Source organism: Solanum dulcamara, chromosome 8 (genome assembly GCF_947179165.1).
Source record: "Solanum dulcamara chromosome 8, daSolDulc1.2, whole genome shotgun sequence".
Classification (NCBI taxonomy): Eukaryota; Viridiplantae; Streptophyta; class Magnoliopsida; order Solanales; family Solanaceae; genus Solanum; species Solanum dulcamara.
Genome location: NC_077244.1, coordinates 62804563 through 62816073, shown reverse-complemented (window position 1 = coordinate 62816073; position 11511 = coordinate 62804563). Strand labels below are relative to the sequence as shown.

The 11511-nt window shown below is 35.6% G+C and overlaps 1 pseudogene; it reads left to right on the top strand.

Moving 5' to 3' along the window:
• The first annotated feature begins 1512 nt into the window (after window positions 1-1512).
• LOC129900043 (cytochrome P450 71D7-like) lies at window positions 1513-5290 on the top strand (annotated as a pseudogene).
• The last annotated feature ends 6221 nt before the right edge of the window (window positions 5291-11511 follow it).

Sequence of the window (11511 nt, the reverse complement as noted above, 5' to 3'; positions counted from 1 at the left end):
GATTCTAAATTGTATGAGACCCTAAGACATATATCTATAACTTTCATTGAGGCCACAAATCCTATTTCTCCCATTTACCCCTTCGAAATGGAGCAACAATACAAGACAATAGGCTGTCCAGAATTCCTGGTTTGATAGTTTGGACTGATTTTTATTGATTTCATGTTGAGTTTCGATATGCTGAGACTTTTAAACTTAAGTAGATATTTGATTTTGTATTTAAGGTGTATATACTCTTATACAAGCTAAGAGAAACTGTTTGACGAAGTGGATTTTGGTTGGTCTATAGTGTAGATGAATTGAACTCCTCGAGTTATGGTAGAACTTGTTATGTACTAAAACGCCAAGGTTTGTGTATAAACTTGAACATGGAATATTTTATTTTCTGAAATTTGAAATATCTTGATGGGTTGTTTCCTTACTCTTTGTCTTGTTTTATGGTATGATTATTATATCAAGTATTGCAAAACTTTCGCTAAACCGCCCACTTGTACGAATTGCCTGATCATTTTGCATTCTTGATGGAACTTTGACCTTCTTGTTACAGTGACTTGTCATGGATATTGGTATGCCTCTCAATTCAAATCTTTCCCATCTTGACTTTGCATTTACATTTCGTCTTGACGATGGAGTTTCATCCATTCTCGAGTACGAGTGGAAAGCCACTTTCAACATAGTTCTTGATTCTCTTGATATTGGGTGACGACCCTTCTTGATATGGGCTTCGGTCCTTCTTGATTTCGAGGCTTCGGTCCATCTTAATACTGATTGTGCTTAGTGTGAAGGCATGACGTACATATTGGGCAAAATTGATTATTTGACAACTCTTTTGAATTAAATTATAAGCTTTCTTAATACTTGAGCCTTCGAATATTAATATTGATATTTTGAAACTCTTCAAGGTTTGTATTCGATACTTTGATATACTTGTTCACTTGGGCTTACTTTTACCTTATTGAGCCATCTGCGACGAGCAAGGAAGTTGAAGAATTTAATAGCTCCAAGCCCAAAGTTTATACACTACTAAGCTTTATGTTTAACGATAGTTGTTTTCTATAGTAGGTAATGTGCGGGACAAGATATGAAGATGACAATTTGGAGTAGACTTTTTGGAGCCCTTGTGAAGATCACATTTGCATATGCATCTAGTTTTTGTAAATTTGGGTACTTGTACATGATACATGTGACACTTATGTATGAAATTTTGAACGCTTGTGAAAACAAAACCATATGCTTGTAACTTGAACTGAGTGACTAGTTTTGCTATTTTAGAGTGTGCTTTTAACTCAAGTCATGCCATGTACTGCGTTTATATTTTGACTTGTCATTTTGCACAAAGGAAGATAATAGTTTTGTGATAATTACTAGTTTGAGTTTTGTGTATTTTATGGACCCGCAATGGTGTTGAATTGGAAATAGAATTTCAAAATAAGTTTTCTAAATGTGTTGACTATTTGAGATTATAAAAAAAACTATCTTTTCTTTCATAAGTGGGGCATCCTCCCAAAGGGGATGCTACAGTCCGTCTGCCCAGGAGCTAATCCATGCACATCATGTGCTGCCTCTAGTCTAGTAGCAGAAGAAGATGAAGCTGATGTTGTAGGAGTATTAGTCTCAACACTAGAATCTCTAAGTCTCGACACTACAACGTTCACTTCTTAATTTCTCATCCCTTCCCTCACCGTAACAACCCTATAATCATATTAATTTTCATTGCCTTTCAGCCTTCTTTCACATTCATGATTAAAAATTCCCTTTTGATCAGTTTTTTCAAAACCTTTTCACATTCTTCACTGATCTATATTAATGTCTCCAATAGCATGTCTTTGTCTCATTAATCTATTTTCCTTCCCTCTGCATCCAACAAAGATATTGTTTCAATCAAAAACAAAATTACTCAACTGACTGATTACAACAGGGATTTCACATGTACTGCCGTTTACAGAGGCTTGATATTTGTAGTTATTTACTTTCAAAGTTTCACTGCAAAAGAAATCTTTAAATAGCTAGAAAAGCTTTTCTGATGCATTAAGTGTCAATGAGCTCATAATTTGTTGATTTTCTGTTTGTTTTTACCTTATTGTTGCAAAACATTACTGCCTCCCTACCTTTGTGTTTTCATTAGACTAATCCAAAGTCATGTATCTAATGAGGAGCGATTGTTTGCCAACTTTCGTGCACTGTCTCTGGTTGCTTTAAATAGACATCATTGATCAACAACTGAGTTATATTCGCCCAATTAGGGAAAAACTTAATGTTTCAATCACTATAAAAGGGCTTTGAGAAGATTATGGACTTTCTCGCCAATTGACCATTACTTTATTGATTTATATCATATCTTCTGTGCTCTTTTATCACTATAGAAAAGATGATCAACAAATTCAATCCTAAGTTACCTCCAACAACAACATCTAGAGAGACTTTAAACTTTCCAGCTACATAGGAACTTGATGCCTTCCTGCAATTCTGTTAAGAATTTCGCTAATCATATGGGGGAAAAAAGGAGATGGCTGCCATTTTTAGCCTTAAACTAATCCATTCTGTAACTAAGACTTTTTTCTCTGGAAATTGTTTTGGTTCTAACACTTCCATGAATGTAATTCCTTTCTTTATTTATTAATTATGTTGGATTTGAAATTACATTTTCTATCTGTTAGTGTTGTAATACTATAGATACCGGAAGAGCTGGAATATTCTTTGTCGATGGACCTGGGAAACTGGGATAACATACTTATATCGTCCATTGCTTGTCAATGTTAGATCAAGAGGTAGGATTGCCTTGGCAACAACAACCAGTGGTGTAGCAGCTTCAATTCTACATGGAAGACGTACAACTCACTCGAGGTTTGATATCCCCTTACAAACAAATGAGTCAACTATGACAAATATGTCAAAACAAAGTGGTGCTGCCAAATTGATTAGAAAAGCAAAAGTGGTTATATAAAATGAAGTGACAATTGCCAAGCGTCAAACAATAAAAACAGTCGACAGGAGCTTTAGAGACATAATGGACATCGATAAACCATTCGGTGGGAAATTCATGGTTTTTGGAGGAGATTTCCGTTAGGTGTTACCAGTAGTTCCAAAATCTACAAGAGTATAAACTATTAATGCAAGCTTGGTGAAATCATATCTCTGGCCTTTGATGGAAAAGATCTAATTTACTATAAATATGAGAGCAAGAACAGATTCATCATTCAGTGAGTTCTTACTTCGCGTTGGTAACAGAGAAAAACCAATAATAAGAGACAATTTAATCCTTCTTCTAGAACAATTAACTGTCAAGCATTGTAGGGATGTAATTTCAGAAGAATGCTTAATAAAAGACATATTTCCAAGCCTACAAAAAAATGCTACTGCTACAAAATATGTCATCGAACGAACTATCTTAGCAAGCAGAAATGAGCATGTGGATAAATCTTAATGACAAGTTAATAGCCATGTTCCTAGGTGAAAGCAAGATATTTAATAGCTTTGACTCAGTAGAAGATGACACCAACAACTATTAACAGGAAGAATACCTAAATATTTTAACACCAAATGGTCTCTCGCCACATAGGTATTCAGGAAAATACAACATGAATTACAATCATGAAGAGGAAGTAACAAAAAACAATATGATTGTACTTTAATATATCTTATTAAATGCAGGTTAGAATTAAAGGAGAATGCTCTCATCATGCTGCTAAGAAATTTAGACCCTTCCAATGGCTTATGTAATGGTACAAGAATGATATGTAGAGGCTTTGCCAAGATCCAGTGGTCATTCGGCAACTAAATAGATGTTTCTCTCTTGAATTTAACTTTCGCCATCAAAAAATGAAGGCTATCCATTCAAATTCATTCGAAAGTAGTTCTCAATATGCCTTTGCTTTGCAATGAAAATAAATAAAGTGCAAAGTCAAACAATTCCAAATGTTGATTTGTATTTGCCTCAACATGATTTCTCACATGGTCAATTGTACGTTGCTCTATCAAGAGGGATGTCTATGTCCACAACAAAAGTTTTGGTCCTAACGGAGTAACCAAAACGATGAAGTGGGACATACACAAAGAACATCGTCCATAAGAAAGTTTTAGGGTACGATAACCTCATAATATATATATATATATATATATATATATCCATAAAAACACAAATAAATAACTCTTTTCAAAGGGTGGAGTCCTAAACAGTACACAACTTCGAATTTCAAGTTTAGAAGACACTAACACACCTATGCAAAGATAATTGACTCATCAATGACCTACACTACTCAATGGGTATATGCCATATTCATCAAAAAATCTCTATGCTCTCATCTCTTGTCTCTTTTAATTTTTTTGAGTAATGTTTATGTTTCTTCAGTGTTGTCATTGCATTGCATTCTTATGTTAAGTTGTTATTACTATTCAAAATTTACAATGATTTGTTGTGTTCTATTTAGATGTTACTGTCCTTCTAATTTGTGCAGTTACATTTTCTCTCTTTCTCTCTCTCTCTCTCTATATATATATTCACTCTAAAATCAAGGAAAAGGTGCAATACACATTAATATTTAAACGGAAGACCATTGAGTTTTTGAACCATATTTTAACATTTTGAAATTTAACTCATGCATTACGTCTCTTGAGGAAACATTGCATACTTTACCTCTTTTAGTTTTATCAGAATAATAAATTAATGAATGAATGAAAAAAGAGAGAAAAGACAAAAATAAAATAAATTAGATAAATAGAATTCTTGGCCTAAGAGAGAGGTGGTTATATCATCACCTACTAAACTCACGATTTCGCCTTTGCTAATAGGGCACAACTTACATCCACAAACATCATATTTTACAATAATAAAGATATTGCATTCAGTCAATATATACGATGACTATCGGAGACAAATGCATAAATTTTTTATTGTTAAACTTCTTAGTACGAAAATGGTCAAGTCATTTGGTGCAATTCGTCAGGATGAGCTTTCGAGTCTCATTTCATCAATTCGTTCCACGAGGGGTTCTGCAATTAACATGACGGGAAAAATGTTTCAATTTACCAACACTGACACTTGTGGAGTTTATCTTAAATGTTGAAAGATCGAGATGAGTTTATAAAATTATATATTGTTGAAGAATGTACTCAAACTAGCAGGATCGATTTGATGTGGCTGATTCGTTTCCTTCTTGGAAGTTACTTCACAAACTGAGTGTCCATAAGAAGGTTGATGAAATTATGGAGAATATCTTAAATGATCATATATATTGAAAATAAAGAAGTTGGGAACAAGGTAATTGGTGAGTTTGGAGGTGAAGATTCTTGAGGGGAGGAAGCACCACAACTAAAGTTTGATATGACAATAAATATGAAAATAAATTAGATACGAGAATTTTACGCGGAAACCCCTCTAAAAGATAGAGAGGAAAAACCACGGGGTAGAAGGATCTCACTATTTTGATATGGAGTACACAGCTCTCAAATACAAGGAGACAACAACAATTAACACTTCTCTCTTGTAAAAGAAACAACTACTAAAGAGGACACTCAAGACTACAATATTTATCTTGGTGTATAACTCTCTTTGTATTCTTACTCTCTCTTTCTGGGATTTTAGGATGATCTAAATGAGGGCAAGAGGCCCTCTATTTATAGGAACCAAAAACGCGTAAAACATTTTACGCGTTGCATTTTGTCAACCAAAAAGAACACATTTTTCTTTCTACGCGTTTTTACCTTTTGAAAACGTTTCTTTTCCTTTTTCAATGAAAGTAGGTTGTGCCTACCTACCAACCTCTTTTTTTGACTTTTTTTTTCACATTCTCCCACTTGAAGATTTAATTGAAAATTAATTAAGTCTTCACACCATCCTTTCTACCCAGTTACTGCAATGTTATATTTCTGCTAGGCCAATAGAAGATCGACACCATATGAACTTGTTACTGTTGATCGGCTTCGTAAACATATCTGTCAGGTTGTCATTAGTATGAATTTTCTGAATATCCACACTGCCTTCTTCCACCTTCTCACGGACAAAGTGATACTGATCTCGTATGTGCTTTGTCCTTGAATAAAATGCCGGATTCTTTGCAAGATGCAAAGCGCTCTGACTGTCACAAATAGAGCAATCTTCTCTTGTTTGTGCCCGAGCTCCTCCAGTAACATCTGCATCCATATTGCCTCTTTGCTAGCTTGTGTAGCTGCTACATATTCTGCTTCCGTCGTAGATGTAGCCACGATAGATTGCAGTTTTGAAACCCAACTTACAACTCCTCCAGCAAGAGTAAACACATAACCTGTGGTGGACCTGCTTTTATCAAGATCACCTGCATAATCTGAATCAACATAACCTTTAACATTAAAGTCTGATCCTCCATAACACATTGCAACATCTGAGGTACCCTTGATGTATCTCAGAATCCTCTTAACAGTATTCCAATGCTCTCTACCAGGATTAGCCATGTATCGACTAACCACTCCCACTGCTTGTGCAATGTTAGATCTTGTACATATCATGACGAACAGTAAACTTCCCACTGCTGATGCATACTGTACTCCAGACATTTCCATCCTCTCTACTTCATTTCTAGGACACATACTTAAGGATAACTTGAAATTAATAGAAAGTGGGGTAGAAATTAACTTACAGTCTTGCATCTTGAAGCGTCTCAAGATTTTCTTCAAGTAGTTCTTTTGAGAAAGCCAAATTTTCCTATTATTTCTGTCTCGGTGAATTTTCATCCCTAGAATCTTATTTGCTGGTCCCAAGTCCTTCATTTCAAACTCCCTAGCCAATTGTGCCTTTAAATTTATAAGACGATCTTTGTTGGGGCCTGCTACCAACATGTCGTCAACATACAACAGCAAAATAACAAAATCTTCATCACCAAATCTCTTGTAATAAACACAAGGATCTGAACTATGTCTGTTGTATCCAAGGCTTATAATGAAGGAATCAAATCTCTTATACCAACACCTCGGCGCCTGTTTGAGGCCGTATAGAGATTTGTTCAACCTGCAAACCAAGTTCTCTTTTTCCTGTTCTTCAAAACCTTCTGGTTGGAGCATGAAATTTCTTCTTCAAGCTCTCCATGAAGAAATGCAGTTGTGACATCTAACTGCTCCAAGTACAAGTCAAATGTAGCACACATCGCCACGACCACTCGAATTGTTGTGAGTCGAACCATCGGAGAAAATATCTCATTGAAGTTTATACCTTCTTTCTGAGCGAATCCTTTCACCACCAATCTTGCACGATACTTCTCTACTTGATCATTACCATTGCGTTTGATCTTGTAGACCCATTTGTTTTCAATGGCCTTTCTTCCTTGTGGTAATTGAACAAGATCCCATGTTTTATTTTTATGAAGAGCTTCAATTTCTTTTTGCATTGCTGCCACCCACAAAGATGATTCTTGGCCTTTCATAGCCTCGTGAAAAGTTGAAGGCTCTCCATCTTCTGTTAGTAGACAGTATGCAATATTACTCTCCATAGAATAATCTGAGTGCCAAGCTGGTTCTCTTCTCTCCCTAGTTGATCGTCGAACTTCTAGAGTTTCGATCTCAGCTTGCTCTTGTTCTTCGTGCTCTGGTGCTGCTTCAGAAGAAACTGGAACTTCTTCTATTTCTTCAACTTCAACTTAGTAGTCTCTGATTTTTCTTTTGAAGTGCTACCTTTTTTTGCTTGTATCTTGTTTTCAACAAATACAACATCCCTGCTGATTACCACCTTGTGGGCTGTGGGATCCCACAAGCGATACCCCTTGACTCCATCAGCATACCCTAAGAAAATGCATTCCCTAGATTTTGGATCCAACTTTGATTTTTCTTAAGTGTTGTACATAACATAAGCAGGACTTTCGAATATATGTAAGCGAGAATAATAAGCTGGTTTTCCTGCCCACGTCTCCATTGGCATTTTCAGATCAATTGCGGTTGATGGTGATCGATTGATCACATAACAGGCAGTTTTAACTGTTTCTGTCCAGAATGGTTTTTCCAGCCCTGCAGTTGCCAACATAGCTCTTGTCCGTTCCAACAAGGTTCTGTTCATCCGCCCTGCTACTCCATTTTGTTGTGGAGTATATGCCACCGTGAACGGCCATTTAATACTTTCTTGTTTATATAAGTTATTAAATTCATCACCAGTATATTCTCCTCCATTATCTGTCCTTAAACACTTAATCTTTTTCTCAGATTCAAGTTTCACCCGCGCTTTGAATTCTTTGAAAACCGAAAAAACATCTGCCTTTCTTTTGATTGGATACACCCAACTTCTCTTGGAGTAATTGTCAATGAATGACACAAAATATTTCGCTCCTCCTAGAGACTCAACCGGTGCTTGCCAGACATTAGAGTGGACCAGATCTAGTATTTCCTTGCTTTTAGCAGAGGAACTGCTAAACTTCAGTCTATTTTGCTTACTGGTAACACAATGCTCACAAAAGGGTAGTGAAACCTTTTTGAGCCCTGAAAGAAGCTTTTGCTCAGCAAGAATCTTCAAACCTCTTTCCGACATATGGCTAAGTTTACGATGCCATATCATTATTGATTCTTCAAATGAACTTGCTGACATGGTTGATGCTTCTCCTTCTTGGTGTGTTTCACCTTTAAGCACATATAGATTTGCAACAAGTTTTTCCTCTTTCATCACTACAAGCGCTCCTTTGGATATTTTCATGACTCCACCATGAGTCTTGTATGAACATCCATTATCATCTAATTATTCCAAAGACAATAGATTCTTCCTCAAGTCTTTTACACGTCGTACCTCCTAGATGGTGCGTATCGTGCTATCATACATTTTTATTTTGATGGACCCAATACCAATAACATCCAAAGCATGATCGTCTCCCATGAACACAGATCCTTCAAACATAGGTTTATATTGATGGAACCATTCTCTCCGGGAAGTCATGTGTCATGTTGCTCCTGTGTCCATGATCCAGACATCAGTAAAACATTTTCTGCCTTCATTATTTGATATTTCTTCACTACATAAAATGTTGCCATCATCCGAGGTACATGCAACATTCCCTTGAGCATTTGATGGCTCAGGGTGTTCACTCTTCTTCTTGAACCGACAATCTTTCTTGAAGTGCCCTTTCTTTCCACAATTATAACACTTGATATTCTTCTTACTTCTTGATTGAGATCTTCCATGATTGTGACTCCCACTGAGGCCACATTTCGTTGGTCTTCCTCTCACCATCATCAAAGCTTCATCTTGCTGCGAACTTGCTTGTCTGTCTTCCTTATTTTTGCACCTATTTTCTTCTTCCAAGACAGCGGCTGCAATTTCATCGAAAACTAGACTGTCTGTATTGTTCGTCAGGTTGATGATGAGTTGATCATACGAGTCAGACAGACTTTGAAGTAGAAGCTCTGCACGTTCAGTCCCCTCTATTTTGCAACCCATTGTTGTAAGTTGCGAAATAGAGTATTCAAAGTATTGATGTGTTTAGTAACTGACATGGACTCTGCCATTCGAAGAGTATACAGTCTTCTTTTTAAGAAGATTTTATTATGTAAAGACTTGGCCTCATACAACCCCGTAAGAGTATCCCATATTTCCTTCGCCGTCCGCTTTTCTGCCACACTAGACAACACTTGATCAGCTAGTGCCAAGTGTAGATCAGCAACTGTGTTGCTGTCTATGTCGTTCCACTTGCTGTCATCAACAAAGTCTGTGGGCCTGCGTTCAATTGCAGCTAAGCAATTGTCTTTTCTCAGTATTGCTTTTATTTTCATTTTCCACAATGAGAAATTAGTCCTATTGAATTTATCAACGTCAAACTTTGTTGTACTCGACATTGTTATTTGCTTCACACCCTTTTAGATCGTTTCTGAATATTTTTGCGAACAATCGTGACAAACTGTACCGTTACCGAAATTTACTATTTAGGAAAAGTTACTATTCACAGATAGTACCTTCGCATAAAATAGACAGAATAACCGAGGGCTCTGATACCACTGTTGAGGGGAGGAAGCACCACAACTAAAGTTTGATATGATAATAAATATGAAAATAAATTAGACACGAGAATTTTACGTGGAAACCCCTCTAAAAGATAGAGGGGAAAAACACGGGGTAGAAGGATCTCACTATTTTGATATGGAGTATACAGCTCTCAAATACAAGGAGAAAACAACAATTAACACTTCTCTCTTGTAAAAGAAACAACTACTAAAGAGGACACTCAAGACTACAATATTTATCTTGGTGTATAACTCTCTTTGTATTCTTACTCTCTCTTTCTGGGATTTTAAGATAATCTAAATGAGGGCAAGAGGCCCTCTATTTATAGGAACCAAAAAAGCATAAAACATTTTACGCGTTGCATTTTGTCAACCAAAAAAGAACACATTTTTCTTTCTACGCGTTTTTACCTTTTGAAAACATTTCTTTTCCTTTTTCAATGAAAGTAGGTTGTGCCTACCTACCAACCTCTTTTTTGACTTTTCTTTTCACAAAGATTTGGTTGATATTTTCCTAAGGGGGAAGGAGAAAGATCAACTTCAATTTCCACTCACAAATTAATGACCATATTAAAATTGTGATTCTTGTAAGTTTTCTCACACTCCTCGAACACACTTCATCTACATCTCCACCCCCTTAGGACCCATCCCTACGATCCCACTCTTTACCCCTACTTAATTTCGACTATAGTATTTGTTTTGATTATATACAAATAATTTTAAAATATATAATATTTTTTTTTGCATATTAAACACAAAAAAATAAATAAGAGTGTCACTTATTTTTCTAGAAACGAATTACTTGTCTAATACTTCTTACTGCCTAATTAATTGGGTTATTCTTGCAAGCTCAACATGATTAAAAAAATGCAAAGATAATCAAAGCTGGAAGTTTATAGCTCTATACCCCTTTAATGATTTCTCCTTTAATATTTCAATACCCAAATTTCATTAAGATATATTTTGCCTTATGTACGTACGTACGTATTTAATTAAATTTTTTACTTCATTTATTTTCTTATTGACGTAAGACATTTTGATTGCAAATGCTGAAATATCAGCACAACCTACATAATTCTTCATCTAATTTTTGCTTGGTTTATGTATATGTATCCATTTGAATATTTTAAGAACGGAATGAAAATGCCCAAAGAATAGGATCTATGCATTTGTTGGTTAGTTCTGAATTAGCTACTGAAAATGCACTTGATGCTATTACTGACTAATATTGATTGTTTATTGTGTAATCCAATCAGTCATGAGATTGATATAATAAGTTCCTAAAGAGGTGAATAAACCCTTTCAACTTGACAGATTAGAAGGTGTGACAAGTCTAATATAATTTCTTTGTAAGTTAATACATAGTCTTTTTTTTTATTAGGAAGAGATCTGGTATAGGCTCTTATGTCTTCCTTTTGAAGATTGTAGAATCAATCCTTTTGAGGTAAGGTCAATGTCCCCTCGTTTTTTTAATTATTCTTCAATTATAGACATGGTATGGGTCGAGTCTAACCCCTCAAAATCAAAGGGTAAGTAACGGCTGAACTAAAAAAAAAAACAGAAAAAGAA